Genomic DNA, 22,008 nt, shown 5'->3' on the forward strand with positions numbered 1-22,008 from the left:
CAGTACTACGTTTTTCTTTCAGGGGTATCATCTTTTTAACCCCACCCAAACAAGGCTACAAAACTGAACGAACATCTGATTTTCATCGCAACGCCGAGTTCTCGGTTCGAGTTGCGAAAGGCGATGCTGCTAACTTCTCTGCAGTTGTAGATTGCCCTATTTACGCGCCAACGTTGTTTTTGCATCGGCACCAAAAAAGCGCCGTGCTGAAAAAAAAGCAAAAAACTGCACCCTTATCGTATCTCTCTACGTATGCCGTGCGATACACGTATGCGATTTATTTATCGCGATGCTTACACGTAACTTAAGGCCAACTAGAATATTGGCTGTTCATTGTGATACGGTGTGATATCCAATTTTTTTCTAATTTTTTTTTTTTTTTTATATGACTGCGATCTTTTTTTTTCTTTTTCGAGTGCAGTAGTATTGTTCTACTCATTTTTGGGTGCTTATCTTACCCATCTTTTTTTTTTTTTTTTTTTTTTTTTTTGCAATTTGGGTAAGCTCGTCATCTATACATATATCGCGAGTTTCATATATCGACACAATTTGTGTATTAAATAATTTGATGATAACTTGGTTTTAGTGAGCTGATGATATCTTCTTACTGAACCTCTAACTAAAAAGTCATCTGTAAATAAAATGTACGTAAATTTTTTAAATTATTATAACAATATTAATTTGATTTAAATAATTATATATTTTTAATACGTATAGTCGTATATTATACGCGACCGCGGTATAAAATTGAAAATCTCATCCGAATGAAGCTTCGCATATCGTAGTATGGTATACCTCTACCTATTCCCAAGTCAACGTGATATTACGACTGTGGCATGGCCGAAAAAGCCGGCTTACGCTTATCTTTGATAAATAATAAAAGTCTATCACAGTCACGTTGTAATTCAAACCTTTTACCTCGTTCTCACGCCGCCTTTGCGGTATATTATTACTTACCTACTGCTGTTGTTACTTCACCTCTTCCTCAGTCCACATACGGTCTGACTCCTACGGGAAATATAAACGTTATCGGTTTGATATTCACCCCTTTTCCCCGGCTGTCTTTTATCCGTCTAATTTAGTGATAAAACTCTCATTTATTGGCGTCCGCGTGTACCTTTCCAAGTTTTCACTATATTTTGAAATTTTGTTCGACTTTTTGCGAAAAGCTACACGTAGAAGAGTATGCGGAGCGTGTTTGTGTAGATACTCGTACTCGTATTTCTGTATTATACATACGTACTATATGTACCTACTACCTATAACTGTATCCGGTGTAGCTCGATTCAACATTGTACCAGGATCACGTGCTTTCTCGTTATTTCTTTATCAACAGAATTATTATATATGTACTTTACGTATAGAGATGGATAGGTACTCGGATGGTAGGTAGGTTAGGCCTTACATGCCAGCGTACGTATTTTCATTGACCTGGAAAATTAATTAGATGTATTCTGACCACCTCCTCGCCCTTTTTGCCTATCCCTCAACCTCTGTGGTCTCGTGTAACGATATGATAAACCATAATACGAGTATCCCGCTAACGATCCGAGATACTGCTGATCAATTGTATACGCTTATACTTAACGTATAGTCTACGCGTCTGCTACGTCGGGCTGGTTTTTTTCCTCTTCCTTTTCTCCATTGTTATGAAGAATGTTGGCGGTTTTAAAGCCAAATGGGGATTTGGAAATTTATCGGGAAATAAGAGTCGATGCGGCGCACAATTCGTACTAAGTTGTTGACCTCTTTTCCTCGTGTTTTTTTTTCTCGACTCGAAGCCTGGGTGAACTGTGTTTTTTCGCGGATTTAGCTGTACCGAAGTGTAAACGTAGGTGGTATGGTTTTTGACGAGAAAAATATTTTCATCGCGGATTATGTATTTTTGGAATTTTTCCGACGTATTTTCCAAAGAAACGAATGAATTTTCAGCAGATACTTTGATTGTCTAAATTTAGACATAGGTGCGGAGGTGTTCGAAATGTATTACATTTTTGCGAGTTATTTCGCTGTGTTTACCCCCTCATGCGTATCGTATGTTTAAATTTTCTGAAAACTGTTCGATTAAATTTAATGAATATTGTAGGGCCCATGTACTTACCTACCTTATATACCTACCTTATATCGATGGTAAAAAGGGTGAAAAGAACAGAAGAAAGACTGTATTATCGCAAACAAGTTGAAATCAATCGAGTATTCGATGTTTTAGTAGCTAATGAATTTCAACTCTATACAATTACAAATTAACTAGTAGTTATGTAGAAAAGTCGCGGGACAAAACTTTTTGGATCGCTTTAGTTATCACTCATATCACAAAAAATATGTATTGTGTATCTCGTATGTATTTACATTTGGATGAACTACAACATATTATGCTTTTTGAAATTTTTTCATGTTGGGGCAAGACTTTCGAAAATTCAAAGAAATATTTTATTTTTCGATTTTTCTCACATAAAAACGTGAATTTTTGTCTACATTTTTTTGCTCATCATGAAAGACACCGAACTACTAACCCTAATTAAATTACCTGCTTAGCCTGAATGTGGACCAGATCGACAACCATTTTGGGAATCCCTGATTCCCTTTACATGTCTAAACTAATATCAAATCGAAATACCTACGTCAAATATTGAAATTTATTCAGTAAAATTCGAAATCTTCAATTTATGTAGTTCTGCTCAGTGGGTCTCATTTTCCAAATTGGAAAGTAATCAGCTAATTTCACATTTGATGAAAATGAACAGGAAAAAATTGAACTAGGTAAAATTATCAAGATGTTGGGTGTCGTATGAGAAAAAGATCTTACGTATCTTTGAACTCAGAGCCTCTGAATTAGTAACAATCAATATGCTCACTTCGTTTCACTTTTCAATTTATTGATTTTTTTTTTGTTAAAATTCAATCCAGTTTTAAACTTCTCACATTTTAATTTATAATCTATTACCTACGTACTTACTCTCATTGGGACACCCTGAGTAGATTTTTCTTCAAGTTCAACCAGTCTCGAGATATGAGCCAGCAAAAAGCAGTTGAAATTGAAAATTGCAAATGCTTGAGCTTACTGGAGTATTGGGATGGAAATGATGGCAATTACCTACTTCAATCAGCCATCAAACAGAATCATTAAAAAAAAAAAAAAAAAATGAACAAAATCAGAAATTAATACCAGACTTTATTTTAAGTTCAAGTTTAATAAGGAATAAGTCAATCATGAAGAATGAGCTCGCGTATTTACGGCAAACTGGTTATGCAATTCTATTAACACCTTTGAAACATTACGGTTCGCGTGCGTAAAACAATTTACCTCACAGTCATGCTGGACGAGTAACATTTTGATCGACAATCACTGGTTTGAATTATGTCGAAGATTTAAAATGGGCACTTTCAACGTAAAAGGGGCCCCTCTCCCAATTTTGAAGCAAGATAGAAAAAAATATCAAAATCATGCGACATACCTAATTACCTACCTATCAAGTAATGTTTCCGAAAGTACTGTGCACAATTATGGCCTTATTTTTTAGATCCCACTGTTTCAAAAGAAAAGACAAAATGTCGTGATTAACAAAATGGTATTCGTGATTTCAAAAGCGCTTATGGCCTGATTTTTTCGACCCGTCTCATTCTGGCCTCCTATCTTTCCTCACCAGTGCTCTCAGTTGGTGTCCCAAGCGAGAAAAACGTATTCACGATTATTTTGATGGTCCTTAAACTTGATTTCTTGGCGTGTAGAGAGTTACAGTGCTGCCCAATTGGTGTTATTTAGACAACAAAGGGCGGGGTATATTCATAGATTTTGGATCACTTGGCTAAGTGATGAATTTGGAGCATTTTTCCAGGCGCAATTGAATTTTTGAAAAAATTGTTATGTTTTAATAGATTGAGAGATTAGACTCCGAAGTATCGATTTATCATTTTAAAAATATGAAATTTTTACTCGTTTACGAGAAAACTTGAATAACGTCTATGAATACTGCCCTTATAAGTACATATTTAATTTAGAAACGTACCTACCTATTTTTTATTTTTGAATTTGATTATTAAAACGTGTAATTAAATTAAAAAGAATTGAACCTGTTTCAAAAATCACGTTACACTCGCTATAAATAGGTACATAAATAGGCAAACTTTGAACGAATTACCTGTACAGCGTATTTTTATTCAAATTTAAATTGAAATTCATGAAAATTCAAAAGAATAAACTCGTTTGGAAATTACTCGCTCGTTTTGAAAATTACAACACGAAATTATAATTCGTCGCAAAAAATGAACATTTATTACCCGCCAAAATAATGGATTTCGCGACCTAATACTTTTTTCCCGTAGGAAGTAGTCACGTTGTTTATTTTTACTCAACAAAGCACGATATTCAATTAACAAGATTAAAAAAATTCTCGAGTTTTCATTGCGATAGAAGATAGTTGACCGTATCAAGCGATATTAAAACTGGTCTATTGCATTGTAATTACATATTTACAGGCAGTACGAGTAGGTACTAGGTAGGTACTAGGTAGATTCTAGGTATAGTATACCTACCTTCCGTTGGACGACACAGTTGAGGAGGTGGATAGCAAAACGCAATAACTCCATTTTTGTTTTTTTTTGGGAAATTAGGAAAAATTGTCAGGAGGGGAAGGGTGGGGGGTCGAGTTCCGAAATTGGTGTCAAATGAAAGGGGAAGGTGCCACAAATAAAATTTCCACTCAATTTCAAAATTTCGGTCACCTGGGTAAGCACAGTGAGGAAAAGAAAAAAAAGTTATTGCGTTTTGAACGCAAATTTTTTTTTGATGTTTTTCTGCAAAAAAACGTATTTTTTATTTGAACAGTACCCATCAGATGAAAAAAAAACAGTGTTACCACATCTGCGCAACTGAAATGTATAAAAAGTAGTGGAGTTATTGCGTTTTGCAAACAAAATCTCATTTTTTAATGCATTTAGCTCTAAAATCAGACTTGTTTTCCTCGATTGCGCTATGATATTCAACTGATGGACAAAATCTGACACCGGGAATGGATTCCCCGTTCAATTTTACATAAGGATAGATATCAAACTCAATTTTCGTAATTTTGGAGTTATTGCGTTTTGCTATCCACCTCCTCAGTTGATGAAAATTAGCCATCTGACTTATTAGAAATAATATGATTTTTTTTTGTAATTTTCTTCAAATATTTCGTTTAATTGTTGATTAACTTTCGCACGTTTACACGGCGGGTACATTTTAATTTAAAATTTACGACTCGAGTTTTTTTTGGATCAGTTACGAGAAAATTTAATTTTCACGCCACTGTTAGCTCTTCCATCGAACGTTTAATTTAAAAATATTAATATTTGACGAATAATTAAGTTTATGGCAAGAATGAAAGAGAAGGTTGTTAAAACAAAAAAACAATGTTTCATGTTCCACTTTTGAGTGGGTTTTGTGAGGCGTGTTGAGTGAGTAATTGAATATCTATCCGCCTACGAATCTCCTCGCCTATTTTTTTACGAAAATTATAAATCATTGGATGCAAAATTGGCCACTTACTTAGATTCAACAACAATCACGGGATTATTCTCAATATAAAACTGATTTTGTTTTCGATCGAAATTGCTCAATGGATACCTATTTCTTGTAGTCGTCTCGAACGTGGTTCTCCAAATACGGTTTTAGTACAGATATTATGTATTTAATTTTTGCCCATTTCATGAACTTTAAACCTTACGGGTACCTACTGGTATATCAACTTAATGTCAACTTTCTTCCTCAATTTTATAAGCCAAAGAATTTTCAAAAATTAAAAGAAAATTAATTTGAAATCTGGCATGGAGTCGCATCTTTGGATATTCTGTCGATTTTTAAATGTCCGTTTCAAGGCACGGTGCTCTTGTTAAAACACAACAACTCGCGAATTTTCTTGAAGATAAAATTCCAGCACCCTTTTTGGCCATCTCGTTCAATTTAACGACTCGAAGCGTATACTTAAATTGAATGAAAAATGTTTACAACGAAAGACGGCATTCGAGGAACCGACATCACCATCACATGCGATATGTAATTCATTCTAATTCCGGCTATCGTGTTAAATACACGGAAATACGACATTATTTGAGCGTAGAAAGTGTTAACGTGGTACGTGGTATCGTATTATGGAAAAAAATAATATAAGTACCTCTACTAAGTCTTCATTTCGCGTCTGACAAAACACGATATACCTATATCGGAATAGGTGTACCGAAGTGTTGACGAGGCGATTACAGAAAAGCGAGAAATTCGTCTGCAGACTTGACGAATTTTTCACTCGAATACAAAAATCAAGAAAAATGATCTTCTAGTATGATTCATTTTTAAATATCGCTTTCATGGTGCGAAGTATTTTTTTCTTCACTTCAGCTCGAGCTTACTCATTTATTTAACACGATTGCTGGAACTTTCCCGAGGGAAATTTTTTCGAACAATTAATTTTATCGCGAGTATTTCGTCGACTCGGTTTTCTCGTCTTTTTTCTCTTCATACCATCCTCGAAGAAATGTAAAAATTTCTCGTCAACGGTTTCGTGTTTCTTTGCTTCTTTTTCCGAAGTACAATATATATGACGAGTGTGAAATTTGAATTCATTTTGCAAGACGATCACCTTTCTGTCGTCAACCTTCGCCCGCGACGACGTTTCTTTTTCTTCCTGCGTTCTCTAGCACTTCGCATAACTAGTTCGTATCGCTTTCAAACATCGTGTACCCCTACCTACAACCCATATACCTGCTCTAGATATATAGGTACGAGTACGTATCTCTATAGCGTAGTTATATAGTTTTTCTTTTCATTTCCTGTAAGCGTTTATTGAAGTATTCCGGCCCTTGATATACGAGACTCTTTATGTTATCAATATCTGCGCTTAGTTTTTTAATGCTACTTCATATTGGCAGTCTTTTACGCGTCATTTTCCACCAGCGAGTATTATACCATCATTCTTACGTGTAGATATATGTACTTACTACATTACTCGATATACGAGATCATATAGGTAGCCCTTTCCTCATCGATCCACTTCGGATTCCTAACTGTAGAAAAACTAGATGATTTTTTTCAATGTAGGGTACCTCTACCTACCTATATCTACCTACATAAAATAATTGGTCCAATATTACGTTCTGGTGTTAGAAATCTAATCCACCATCTGAATCTATGATGGTTTAATTACGAGTAAAATCAAATTTCATATAAATTTCGTAATTTTACGACGAGGCACCAACAATGACGTAAGTATATCCAAGTCCTCGCTATATGTACTGAGTTGTTGTTTCTCAACAAGCTATTCATAAGGTTTTAAATCCGATACTGTTATTCTACCAGTTATATTAAACCTGTCAAAGATAATTCCACCTTCGAAGATTCCCAATCAACATCTCTAAATACAAAGCGAACAAGATTTTGGTCCCATATTTTGCGTGCAGATAGAAATATCGAGTTTCTCAAATCTTAATCAAAACTTGCGTCTTTGCGGTCAGATCTTACACCACGTTTTGCTTGTAGGTGTTGAAGTAAAATGAAACTATTTCGGTAAATTTCGATTCGACGGTGTGTAATTTGATGACGCACGTTGACGTTAATTGCGGCGAAACAAATTTTTGCTAATTGTAAGGATACGATTGTTTCGTGGAAAATTATCACCGTCTTATAATTAATACTCCAGATGAAAACTAATACTATAAGCGAAGCTGCTTTATACGTAGTAATTTCATCCGATATGAAGGGTTAAATTGTAAAATTTCGAATCGCCATATTTTCGACGTTCCTGTTATTAACAAAAGGATTTGAGTATATTGTCACCAGAGCTGGGCAAACAGGTGGTTTTTTCAACGCCAACTCAAAGTTGACTGTCTATTTTATTCCTTTCAAAAACGAGTTTAAAAGGCCGTTTCGAATTCGTTTTTTACCGAGAAAAGGTCAGGTATTGTAATTGTCATGATTCATGATGGTTGAGGATTTGGGTGGGGGTGGGTTTTCTTGACGATTTGAGGTGTGCTGATCACGATAAGACCTATCTATGGCGCCAAACGAGATAAGTTTATAAATATCCCGTACGGAAAAAAACCATGGTTGACTAAAGTCAACTATAGCTACTATGGAAATTTTTGTAGTCAACTACAGTAAGTCATAGTCCACTATAGTAACTTTGAAAATTTTCATGGTCAACTATAGTTACCATGATAAATTTTTGTAGTCAACGTAGTAAATTACAGTCAACTATAGTAACTTTGAAAATTTTCATGGTCAACTATAGTAACTACAAAAATTTTCATAGTCAACAATACTAACTATAAAAATTTTTGTAGTAAACTATGATAACTATGAAAATTTTTGTAGTCAACCAATATAATACTACCTATAAAACAAAAATTTTGCAAAAATTTTGTAAAAATCACATTGAAAATTCACTAAAAAAAAAATTCAAAGAGAAACACGTTTTTTATTTGTTTTATTTGATGACATGAGAATATGACGTAATTTATGGGGGGAAAAAATCAATTAACACACATTTTATATCCAAATTCAGATCGTTTTTTGTGTATTTTTAAAGGACTTTGCACCATAAACCTGTAGAAAATTTTGAAGATGAAAATGAAAATATTAAAAATTTTCAGCGGGTATCCCGTACGGAAAAATACTATGGTTAACTATAGTATTTTCGCGAACTATAGTTGACTATAGTAACCATAAGTTTTTTTTTCAATATTTTGGACAATTTATTGGCTTTTAATTCCTGAAAACACACAATTTATCATTGGACTGATAAATTGTGTGTTTTCAGGCATTGTAAGCCAATAAATTGCCCAAAATATTGAAAAAAAATTTATGGTTACTATAGTCAACTATAGTTCGCGAAAATACTATAGTTAACCATAGTATTTTTCCGTACGGGATTTCGGCAAAAAAGAAATTAATTTTTAAAAAAATCATCACACTTTAAGTATAAAAAAATTTTAGCTTAGTTTTTTTTTATTCATAATACCCAAATAAATCATTTGAAGAGTGATATTCCAAAACTCGCTTTGTCCATTTTCACAACTTTTCAGGAAAGAGGAAAAACAGTTTCCCTTTAAACGGGTAAATTGGCTTTTTAGGGGAGTTTAGCACTTTATTTGGGTGGATTTATGATGTAGGAGTGTAGGTATACACTTCATCCACTAAATACTGCTGAAAAAAATTTCAATAAAAATGGACAAAGCGCGTTTTTGAACATTATTTTTTTTTTTGAATTTTTAGTGAATTGGCTGTTTAGGTGAGTTTAACACCTCATTTTGGTAGGTTGATGATGTAAGAATGTGAGTTAATACTTCATCTACCAGGTACCGCTAAAAACCCAACTTTGATAAAAATGGACAAAGCGAGTTTTGGAATATCACTCTTCATTTATTAATTTATCTAAAAATATTCATCATTGCTGTTCAAAATAATGTTAATCAATTTTCAAAAACACCTATACGATGTAACATTTAAAAAAAAAAAAAAAAAAAAAAAAAAACAAAAAGTTGAAAAATTTATAAGTCCAGAGTTCCAGACCTAGAAATATAGAATATATGCACAAATAAACCCTATCCTCATAAGCAACGAGGTGGCCGAGTGGGTTAGGTGGATGGATTGTAAGCATGCAGGTAACATGACTCACGGGTCGAGGGATCGAGCCCCGCCGGTGCCGAAAAATTTTTGAAATTTTTTTCACTTTTTTTGAAAATTTTATCACCTTACAATGCCTGAAAATACACAATTTATCAATGGACAATCCATTGTCAGTGTTTTTACACAATTTTTTACCTAAAATTTTGGTACTACACTATACTATACTATACTATGATATACTATAGTAACTATAGTCGCGAAAATACTATAGTTGACTATAGCAGTTTTTCTTCATAGTCAACCATGGTTTTTTTCCGTACGGGATAAATGTTTTGAACACAGCTTCTCAAATGTTTCGTCGTATCTACACAGTCGTTTCTGATCAATCCGCTCCACAATTTCAGTTACCGAGTGCAATTTCTGATTTTCGGTGAATTTTTAAAAAAATCAAAATTTTACCAAAATTGACTCATTTTCAAACCACCAAATCGATCGGAAACGGTTTCGAACCGTTTTGAGCAGTTCTGGAGCCTTCCGCAGACTTTTGCAATACGCACGAAGTTCCCACAAAATTTCACCAAATGCATTGGAAACCCGAAATTTATTCCGCACCTTAATTTCAACATGCTAAGTAGATTGGAGGGCGTTTCAAGTCGTTTTGAAGCCTCCATAAAGCTTTTGGAAATCCTAGTTTTCTAAAAAAAATGCTACAATTGCCGATTACATGCCATTTTTCCGAAATTAGTTCGGAACCATATTTTTCTCCAGCATGTCAAACAGGATGTAACCCGCAAAAATGTGATTCCGAACTGGAACCCACCGATTTTGGAAAAATGGTGCGTATAGGTAATTCGATAAAGTGGGTCGTCAACAAGCACCAATCGCGAACATACGTTGGCGTTTTTTTTTGGAAAACTGGAATTTTCATAAACTCGTCGGAGGCTCCAAAACGACTTGAACCCATCTCCATGCAGTCGACTCAGCGTGTTGAAATTTGAGCGCAGATTGAAATGAATAGTTTTCAAATGACATTTTATGATATTTTGTGGAAATTTCGAGAGCAAAAAATGTGCTGGAGACTCCAGAACTTCTCAGAGCGGTAAGCACGGTTCGAAACCGTTCCTAATCAATTTGGTGGCTCGAAAATAGTATAAGTATAACGAATTCCAGTTTTCTAGGTAACTTTGGCAAAATATCGATTTTTTTCTCATTTTTGGCGCCGATTTGATTTTCAAAAATTCACCAAAAATCAAAAAATGCACTGTGGCACCAGAAATTTTGGTTAATGATATATTTTTACATGCTCTTTCGATCTACATAGCTTTATTCGGTTTGAAAATTGTTGTGCGAGTTCGGATACTTACGTACCTCCCTCGTTAGAATTCAATAAAATTACAAATTCGCACGTTTTCACCCATGAAAAATCAAAGAATCGCGTTTCAAAGTAGCGGTCAGTTTATTTATATTGTTTAAGCATTCGAGGAAAGAAATCTTTTACGTTTTGCAGGCAAAATAACAATTTGAATGCAAAACTTGCAAAGGATATTAGCATAAAGTCTGGCACCGGTACCCATGTATACAAAACGTCTAATAAAAATTCATGTGGATGCGGTTTGTGTAAATTTTCAAACGAATTCTCGGAACCTCAGTCTTACATTGTTTTGAATGAAATTGAAACCTTCAAGTATGAAAGCGTTTGAATTTAAAGAGATTACTTACTCGTTACGTATTATTTATTTGAAAGAGATAGAGAAAGTACATTACATACAATATCGAGTAAGGGATCGTGTGACGTCTATGAAATCTCATATATTTACGTAGGTAGGTAGAGGTACCTATACCTACTCCACGAAAGAACATTCGAAACAACATGATGAAAAATATGACCACTTAACATTAGTATAGGTATACCTATAACAATCAAATCAAAAACATTAGGTATGCTATGCTGAAAAAAACAACTCCAGTGAGGTGTATGACATTTGAGTGCATCGCCGACAAGCGAGCAACCTTTGATAATTATGGCGTATTTGCGTCGTAACAAGCCATCTAGGATGATCTGATACGACAGCGGATAATGTAGGTACTCCATACTGATGACCAATTGGTTAAATGACCGAGGCTAAAAGCATTCACACAAAGAAAAACACGGCTTTTCGAATTATTCGCTAAAATTTGTTGACCAGCATAGTTCATTAAGCTTGGATACTCGTACACAATACGTTTTAGAGAGAAAAAGAAAAAAAAATGACCGGGCACACCCACGTACGTACGACTATACGAGTATGAAATGAATACGATAAATATACCATTCGAGTGCATTCGAGTCGGTCTGGTTTTCAAATTTAACAACTAATTGTTTCATTTTATCGCTATATGAACATAAAGTGCCTTGGTATTTACGTAAACGACCCAATTCAATGTACGAAAGGCAGTAGTAACGAAAATTACCGAGTATTTTCATTATGAAAATTTTGTAATGAATAAAAGTGGGTATATATAGGCACTCATACACATACCTAGGTACTCATCTACTTATAAATTGCGGAGGAATATTTTCTCCTCCAGAAATCTATCTCGGCCTACAAAATATTGTATTTTAAAATCGTAAAAAAAAATAAATAATAATATTGAATCATACGCAGGTACCTAGTACCTACCAGACGAATAATTATTTTGTAAAATTATACATTATGTACTCAATTTCAACACGTGCGGATCAATTTATCAATAAAAGATAGATAGGTTGGTAGGTACCGGTGGGTATAAATAAACAAAACATTTATCTCGTTGCGTCGAGTGCACTAAAAAAAAAAAAAAAAAAAATAGAAAGTATATGCAGCAATCTGCAGTAGGTAATTCACTACGTTCCGAAGCGGGAAGGGTAACGAGTGTAACGACTAACGATCAGACCAGGAGACTTCATTATTTATTAGAGATAAGCCTAGTTTTGGCAACCATATTCGTGTTAGAATAATATAGGTAGGTACTAGGTAGTAGGTACATACCTCGAACGGTGTAAGGTACAATATATTTTTTCAAAACCGTTCATCAAGCTCTCTATTAACCGTAGACTTGGCTCCAAAAAGTTTCGTAGGTTGGTTGATTGCTCTTATCAGTTGAATGATAGAGCTGTGATTTCCGTTTGTTTTATATAAGTAGGTACACCTACGCACTTTTTTTCCTGGGAGAAAAATACCAAAATAAAATAAATGAAGGTATATACAAAAGCAATTGAAATGAGAATTCAATTTCCAATTTGAAAAAATCCTAAGATAGGCACTTACGAGTGCAGCTGCAAAAAAATCGAAAATTTCGAAAAAAAAATCAAGCAACTACATACATACCTAGGCAGGTTCTTAATTCTAAAATAATTGAATTACAAAATAAATCAAAGTTTTATGTGTTTTCTACAAAAACAAAAAACAAAAAAACACGAAGTAAAATGTAGGTACTAATTTTGAATAAAACCAAGCAGGTACAAAACCTGTTACACATCAAAAATTATTCAATTTTTACTTTTAGGAATGGCTATATCTCTTCAAGTTCAAGACCATTATATAAGATAAAAATCCGTCAGAATGAAATTTATGTACCATGAAACGTATGCGCGCGAGAGTGTATAATTATTGGGATATACCTACTCGATCAATCAAGTGCCATTTTCGTAGAATCTATTTCCTTGGAACGTTTTTGGTTAACTGAAGTTTTTAATAATGTACACTGATACTGAAGGCTACAAACAGCTCAATTCATTCGGCATAATTAAGTAAAAGTAGGAATTTTTGCAAAATGGAGGCTCTAGTACGGTTCAAAACGATTCGCGAAATGTTGGGAATTGATCGATGTCATGAATTCGTGGCATCTTTGTTTCGAATTTTTTAAGGCCAGACAAAATATTACAGAATAAGATATAGGTACGAGTAATTATTCAAAATATTCAAAAAGAACTTCTCACAAAGTTCAGACAGACTTCCAATGCAAAAAACCTATCCGCGTCAAAACTCAAAAAGCATTTACCTACACTGAAAAAAAAAAACAATAAAAATTACTATTTCAGTATAGTAACCGGATCCAATCCAAAAATAATAGTGATTTTTACTCAGCCAAAAAATACATTTTACCTATAGAATTAGGTAAAATTTACTAATCTCATAGTAAAAATCGCAATATTTTTGAATGGGATCCGGTTACTGTATGAAATAGTAAAAATTATCCATCATTTTTTTTCCGTGTAAATTAAATTGGAAATTTCTAGTTAACGTATTGTTGATTTATTATTATTTTTTCGAACAATTGTTTATATGACATTATAAAATACTTTTTTAATGGGTAAAAAAATCATTAAAAATCTTGAGAAAAAAAACAGAAATTTATTCAAAACGATGGCAAAATGTTCAAAGATTGCTCAAACATCGCAAAATTTGTAAAATATCCTGAAAATTGTATGATAAATAAGTAAGTGTTTTAAAATATTTATGTATTCAAATTCAAAAGATTTCGATCAAATTCAGTGTGAAGACCTTTATTTTCAGTTGAAAGTTATACCTGGAAAAATTTTAGCTCCAGAGGTGTTCTTAGAAGGGTCATGCAGTGTCTTAAGTAGGAGGCACATTACAAAAAATCAGGGTTTTTTAAAATGATACCACCTAAGAAAAATGGTTCAGTTCCAAAAGATACATATTAAACATTAGTGATACTTAATTGAGATTTTGTGACTACCGCCAGTAGAATCTAAGACTACTTTTGTGATTCCACTGACTACCTACCTATTTGAAAATTTGCAAATCGCTTATTTTTGAATGAATTCGTATTTTGAAAATATTTTTTTCACAAATATTTGGTATTAAGTTACCTAATTAATAGGTAAGTACATTATGCCAAAACATTGAAAGATACTTATGATTTCTGAAACTGGAGAAACATCGTGAAATACGAGTACAATAATTCCAATTTTTGGTCATTTTCTCGACTTTTTGAAATTGGCAATGATGCCCAAAAATTGGAATCACTGTATTCCAAAATATTTTCCCAGTTTCAGAAATCATATCTTTCAATGTTTTCGCGCACTTACTTAATATTCGAGAAAAAAACAATTTTTCAAAACACGAATTTACCCAAAAATAAGGGATTTGTAAATTTTCAACCGCTCAGTGGAAACCTAAGAATGGTCTTGGACTGAAACACTATCTTTTAGCACTAGACTTTTTTCGCTAAAACATACAGGGTAGGGTCTAGAGCGAAAAAATCAAGTTTTTTTTTCGAAAAAGTCCTTTTTTTGAGCACTCATGAGTAGGTATCTCTTCTCCTGGGGAAAATCTGCTCAAGCTGGTATTTTTTGTTCTGAATGACTTTCAACTCAAAATGAAAGTCTACACTAAATTTGGTGAAAATCCTCCGACATTTTTTTTCTGCGATCCACCCTAACGTAGGTAGGTGCATGTACCTAGTTACCTATTATTTAATAAATTAAAAAAAAGATACTGTCAACTTGATGACAGGAATGTCTATATTTTGAAGGGATTGGAGGGGAGAGGACACCGTTCACTGAAAAAAAGCATATACCTACGCTAGTTCTTTATTTTTATTTTTTTAAAGTCTGCACGCAGGTCATTTAAAGTGCCTACCTACATACTTATCGCTTGCACAGATTTAAACGTACAAATTGTCGGAAGGAAATTCAAATAAAAACGAATTAATATCTCGATGATGTACTTACTCGTATCTTTCAATTAAAGACATTTAATTACAGAATCCTTCGAGTCTCGAGAAACAAAGAATTACCTCCTTCGCTCCCGCATTTAATCTCTCAACATCGTTTAATTCATTTTAGAAAATTGGCGCGGCGACGAGAAACCAATTGAACGCGATCTCATCGGTTGCATATTCTTACGCCTTGCCATGCCATGCCATGCCACGCTACGTAAACCATATTTACGGCTTAAGAATATGCAAATTTATCAACTCGAGTTTCTTTTCCGGGTGACATTAAAGAGTATTTTGTTGGCTGCTGCGGTGAAAAATAATAGAATAGTGTTTCGCTCGCTTACCGAACGTGAGCGAGGGGGGAATTGTTTTTTAATTTTTATAAAACGCCAATAATAAAACCACAGAGATACCTAAAACCGGGTGAGATGATGTAAATTGCACGGACTCTAATTTATATTTGTTCGAATTGTACGTAGGTAGTAAAAATTGACAAGCTTCGTTTAATCTAGTACCTAAATCGTAATGGCTAATACATTTAAAAAGTACCTACTATGAAAAATTTATCGCTCATACTTCCTAATTGTAATAGTATTAAATTTTTTTCGCCGGTGCTATAAAACGTTCTCTGTATTATGTAACTTTTATAATGTAGCAGCTTAGAATTTATGAACATTATCGAGTTAAATCTTGCGAAAAATATTTCAAAATGTGATATGGAAAAAAAATTCGCAGCATTAGTTTGAGTTATTTATCAATAAGACGTTGCCGATGGAGCAGCCGAGCTCCACGAACGCGTTCGGTTTTACGAGCGTTTGGCTCGTAAAAATTGATGTTGTCTAAAACTCGTCGTTAATTTTGCTACCGCCTTCGACTGATTAATTACACGTTATTAAGTCGCGTACTTCTTCCCATAGGTACGTAACAAATTCGGAGAGATGGAAAGAGAAACATAATAATATTGTGTAAAAAACGATTGCGAGAGAGAAGCGAAGTATTGGAGCATTTGGAGCTTTTCAATTGTAATCATTTTTGTTACTACGTAGACATGTTGTACTCGTAGCTCACGCTGGTATAGTGTTATATCGAATATTCCAGTTCGTTAAATAGATATACAAGTTGAATGTATGGGTAGTTGGGTACATACGAAAAGGCTCGACTCGGGGCAAAACTTCTTTTTAAATAAGTTTTTCGTCTTTTTACCTCCCCTCGATCCTTCGCTCTATCTACGTTTGCCAATGATTCGACGATGGAAATTTCGTACAAAAACCATACGACTTTATCTACTCGTATATGTGAGAAAAGAGCAAAGAGCTTTGGACAGCGTGGAAGAATGCAGTGGAGAGAGAAGAGTAAAATTTCCAGCTACACAGCTCTGTCTGTGCGAATGTGTGTTTGTACATACCGCTATACCTATTCTCTGTTCTTATCTGTAAAATAGACCAGCCATGAAAATACTTCATTAAAAATTTTTCTGTTTCGTCAAATTTAATAGAAAATTTACTCCGTGATTGACTCGAGAAGAAATTCGCACAAAGTAGTGGGAAATTTCATTTGGAATCATTTTTCTTCATTTATGTTCCATCAGAGACTGTGCGTTATTTCTCTGCACGTGGTGTACCTACACGTTTTGATTTAGTGCCCCGTAAAATCGTGTCCGGGGAGATGGGATACCTACCTAATTTCTTATATCTTTTTTCTCCTTCTTCTTCTTCTTCTTCATCGTTTGCTTTGCTTGTTTCTCGCACGTGTCAAGAATGAGCTCTAACACGCGCCTCTGTCGTAATTAAAAATATACTAAAATTAATCATTTCAGAAATACTTAACGTAACTGTAAAGTTTTCCACTTCCGGGAGTTGCTTTTTATTAATAAACCCGCTAGCACCGCCGCGCCGCGCCGCCTGCGCCCGCGCCAGCTCCGCTTCTAGCCTATACCAACCTACCATACCACTACCCTGCTTCGTTCAATTTTTCCTCTAGGTATGTGTATAGTGTGAGAAGTCGCTATGGTATAGTTTTATAAAGAGAAATAATATGTTGAAAATAGCTATGAAAGTTATCGAACTGCCGAAGTGCCGAAGTGCCGCGATCTCGCCAGTTAAAAACATTATCGGTTAATAATGGTCAAAAAAGTGGCGAAATCTAGCGTGAAGGTGTTAAATTACAGATGGCAGTTGTCGATTTTTGCGGCAGCTTCCCATCTCCTGCGTTTTCTCGGGGGTTAAAAAGCTGCGCGCGTGATCCTACGTTACCGTTTATCATAAACGGGCGTAGTTCATCTTGTGTATACCATCGCGATAAATTCATATTACAGTTTCATCTCGTTAAATAATCTTCAATATTAATTTCGAGACGCATTTCGACCTTATATATATCGGTTTTACAAACAGTGCGATTCGTATTCGAGCTCGCCATATAAAAACAGCCGAACATGGGTGCCAAATCTTCATCTATACAGAGAAGACATAGCGATTACGGCCAACGAAACGCCAGCACCAGAAGCCAGGTAAACAGATTTAGCCTTTTTCAAAACGCAACGTGAATTTTATACATTTTTTTCGCGTTCAAAGTCAATTTTAATGTAAAATTTCTTTAAATTTTTTCAATTCCTAGATGGATTTTCTCTCCACCACGCCAGTGTGTAAAATTATCGCCCAGCTACGCAGGTGTTCGCATATGCTGCAAAAAACACCTCGCTCTCTCTCTCTCAGCTACCTATAAATATTTCATGAAGATGAGATACCTTTTCGAGCTTTTTACTCTCCTTTTTTTTCGCTTTTTTGCAACCAAAAACCGATGATTATTTTATTAATTTTTACTCCTCGCCGCGTCTGTCTTTAATAACCATCTATGTAGTATCGTGTTCGAGCACGCTGCTTTCCTCCCTCCCTCCGTTCATCTTCGTACAATCGCGAAAAATTTATTAAATTTTCAAACCAATTCCACGCTTATAGTGTCGCATCTTGACTGCCGTATCGAACGCGATCCTAACGATGCTGTAATTTTCCTGCAATTCGCGTGAAACGTCCTGAACTAGGATTTCTTGTTTCTAGCTCGACGAATTTTCATCCCATGAATTGTACGTGTAGGTACCAACGTTCGTCGAGCATGTAGGATTTCTAAATTTTCTAATCTCATATTGTTGTTTCTGCGAAGAGAAATACTTAGTTGTGAAACTAGCGAACATTTCCTGTGCTATTTTGGTCGGCGAATAAAAATCAATACAATCAACCGCAGCATCCTTATCGTTCGTACTTACGTATTTTCCACATTGGATCAGAAATAAAAAACGAAAGTTTTCGCTTCAATATTCGTTTCGATTACCTACGCAACTTGAATCTTGATACAAATAAAGAATGGAAATACTTCTTCCGAATTGAGCTTTTACCATAGATAATTTTCATTCCATCGAAATATGTACCTATATTCATTACGCGAAGGATGGTAGGTGTTTTCATCGCATTGTAGGAGAGTATAAAATAGAAAAATATCGAAAAAACGATCATTCTCACTGGATAGGTACGCTTCCGAGGCATGTAAAATTGAATCAATTGATCACGTTGACGAAAATCCGGCGAGAAAAATTTCCATTTCGTATCGATACTTTATTGCGCGTGCGCACCAGCCTATATTATGGAACGCGAGCGAGGCAGAAAATTCAAATTTTTACTCCTTATTGGGTAAAATTAAGTAAATTTTCAATTCGATGGAAAATACCGCGACTATTCCGGCGTGTTTTTTTTCTTCTTTTGGCTTTATAGAACCTTTATTCCCTTCGCCTCGACCGGTGTCGCGAGCTCACCGTACACGAATGGAAGGTGAAGGATGCAATCTGTAGTTACCTTTCAATTTAGGTTTTATCGTTTTAAACCACTCGAGTGAACCCGGTGTGATCTATAATTTCGAAAAGAACGTCGGTAGGCTTTGTAATTGGTATATTTTCCACTTGAAAATGAATTTAGATGAAGCAATTGAAATTCTTGCGTTAGAGCCGCTGATGCCTTCAATTCTCGTGAATATTTAATGCTAGGATATTTTTACATTCAGCTTTCATCAAGCGTCTTTTTTTTCCTTTACAAATAAATTTTTATGCTCGCAACTGTTGATTTTTTAAATTTCCATTTCACCAGTAAGAGAGAGCAAGAGAGAAAAAAGATACTCGGGCTTTGCCTTCGTTCAACTCACCCAGGCTGGTTCTATATATATATTTTTTTTCTTCTTAACGGAGGTAGTAACATACGTATTAAAATAAAACTATAGCTAAAAATCCACCAATTGAATTTTTTTTATTCTACCGCAAATTCGGATGAGTGGGAATTTTTTTTGGAACCGATGTACCTATTCGTTCGGTGACCTTATTTTACGAACCGGAGACGAAATCGATTCACGGTGAAAACGACATCGCGGTTTTCCAAAACCAGCTTTGTGTCAGCGGTTTACGAATAAATTTCTCTAGCCGTCTTATCACAACAAACCATTCGTTTAAAAATTAAACAAACGTTTAATATCGAGCGCAATTATTTGTGTAATTATATCACACCCTGATGAAGTCGGTAATTTTAATTAAGTTTTGGTTCGTTTGGCGCAGATTTTACCAACGTGTTACGAAGGGTGATTTTTTGCCTTATTCGAATACCACACGATACACCTACCTTCTTCGATTCGACTCGCTATCGGAACAGAAACTCCGATATCATTTACGATTTTCCGAATGCTTATAAAGTTACCATGCTGAACGTGAAAGGAGAATGGAGAAGGAAAAACGAAATTTATCGATGACTAGTTTTTCCAGCTACCACCTACCAATTCATTTAGTTTACGTAGGTACGTGGCCGGGTCTCTTTCTGAATTGGGAGAGATGAACGAACCCAGATATACTCGTAGACAGAGAGAACGACTAGAACGAGAATGTGTTGGGTATTTAAATCAAAATGTATACGCGCTGATTCGAAAACGATCGACTTCCTTCGATTAAAGATACAGACAACTTGTACATACATACTACAGCCACCAAGTATCCTTTTACGGTTATTGAAAAACGTTCGTTCGAATCGAAAGGCAGCACTTTTATTTCTTTCACAATACAACGAGAGAAGGGATCGCGACGTGGGTTAGTTTTCGTTCGCTTTCAATAAGTCGTCTACTTACCTCTTTTATAAGCAGCCAAACTGTTTTTAAATCACTTTAGAACGATTCGAGTGAAATTAGGATCTTACAGTGATGTATGTAGGCAATTTAAATGACATCGTGTGACATATATTGCAGATTGATGAAGCTAAAAGTGGATACTGCTATCAGGACTCTATACTATAGTGGCGAAAACAAATTCCAGGTAGTAGTTAGTTGAAATCCCTTCAATGATGTTGGCGATTATGTAAGTGGTAAGTATCGCGACTTGATGTAAAATGAATTGCCCATTTATTTCTTTGAAAGAATGAAATCGTTTTTTAAAATGCTATATAACCCTCGTAAAATAAGATTTTTCGCGATAGTAGGGCAACAAATTTACTTAAGGCCTCTGATTTTCTTCACAATCAATTTTTTATCCCATGAATTTCAAGTGAAACCTTTCTCACGCGTTTTTTCACCATCTCCTTTCTCACTAACCTCTTTTAAGAGGTACCTATACGTAATGTAGCTTTTCAAAATAAAATTATTTCTGAAAAATTCGAATTTCGTGTTTTTTACTCATTCTCTTTCCTTTCTTTAAAAAAGCCTCTCGTATAGTATGACAGATCTAAGTCATCGATTTTTTATGTACAAGAGCTTGATTTTTTTTGAGATTTCTTGAACGTTCACAGACTGGACGCAGTCTTGCGGTTTTTACGAGTAAGTAGGTAAAATAATTTGTTAGAAAGGGGAAAGGACGAGATTTCTCTAAGAAGCCCTTGGCTCGTACCTCTCCAAGTGTGTATTTTAATGATTTTATAATGGTCACGTTCAAAAATATTCCCGTTTGAATAGGCTGTTTTTAAACTTGGTATGCTTACCCGTATTTCAGAGATGGAATCACCCTGAAAGCGACCTGCATGAGTTGAAACTAGGAGAAAATCTGCAGTTTTTAACCTGTTTTGAAACGGTATCGTTGAAACGTAAACAAAAATTACAAAATTGGTTTCAAAACGGTTTCAAAACTGTTTCAAAGCTGTCAAAAAATTCTTTTCGTAATTGGTTCAATACAATGTCAAATTTGAATTTTTTTGGCAGATTTGAAACAGTTTTGAAACTATTTTCGAAATTTATGTTTGTTTATGTTTCAATGATACCATATTAAAATGGTTTAAAAATTGCGGATTTTTTCCTAAATGGAAATTTTTCTTTCAAAACTGTTTTCAAATGGTTTTTAAACGATTTTAAAATAAATTCCTACGATGCCAATTCATTCGAGTAGGTATTCATTTCATTTTAAATACTTGCCTAATAATGTTAAAATTAAAAAAAAAAATATTAAGTATTTTTAGCTTAATATATTTTGTATTAGTCGTTTCAAAACAAATGGTTTGAAAACAGTTTTAAATGGCACTATTTTGAAATATTTTTGTAGCGGTCATTTCAAAATGTATTCAAAATGATTTAGATATGGTTTCTAAACGGTTACTTTGAAACTTTTTAAAAACTGTATCAAATGGGTTGTTTTCCATTTCAAAACAAAAAAACCATTTCCCGAAATTTCTGAAACGTTGCCTACTTTTTGAAACCGAAACTAC

At 34.5% G+C, this 22,008-nt stretch overlaps 1 protein-coding gene across 3 annotated transcripts in view; it reads left to right on the top strand.

Annotated features, from left to right (window-relative positions):
- The first annotated feature begins 525 nt into the window (after positions 1 to 525).
- sif (still life) overlaps positions 526 to 22,008 on the top strand; it is a 283,631-nt gene continuing 262,148 nt past the window's right edge. For 2 of the 3 annotated variants that reach the window (XM_065345709.1, XM_065345711.1), the window contains exon 1: positions 17,542 to 17,807. The gene's annotated coding sequence lies outside the window, so the exon portion shown is untranslated. Of the gene's footprint in view, positions 645 to 17,541; positions 17,808 to 22,008 lie in introns of those variants that run through there. The other variant, XM_065345710.1, reaches the window with a different exon arrangement.

The sequence above is a fragment of the Planococcus citri genome, chromosome 1, assembly GCF_950023065.1.
Source record: "Planococcus citri chromosome 1, ihPlaCitr1.1, whole genome shotgun sequence".
NCBI lineage: Eukaryota > Metazoa > Arthropoda > Insecta > Hemiptera > Pseudococcidae > Planococcus > Planococcus citri.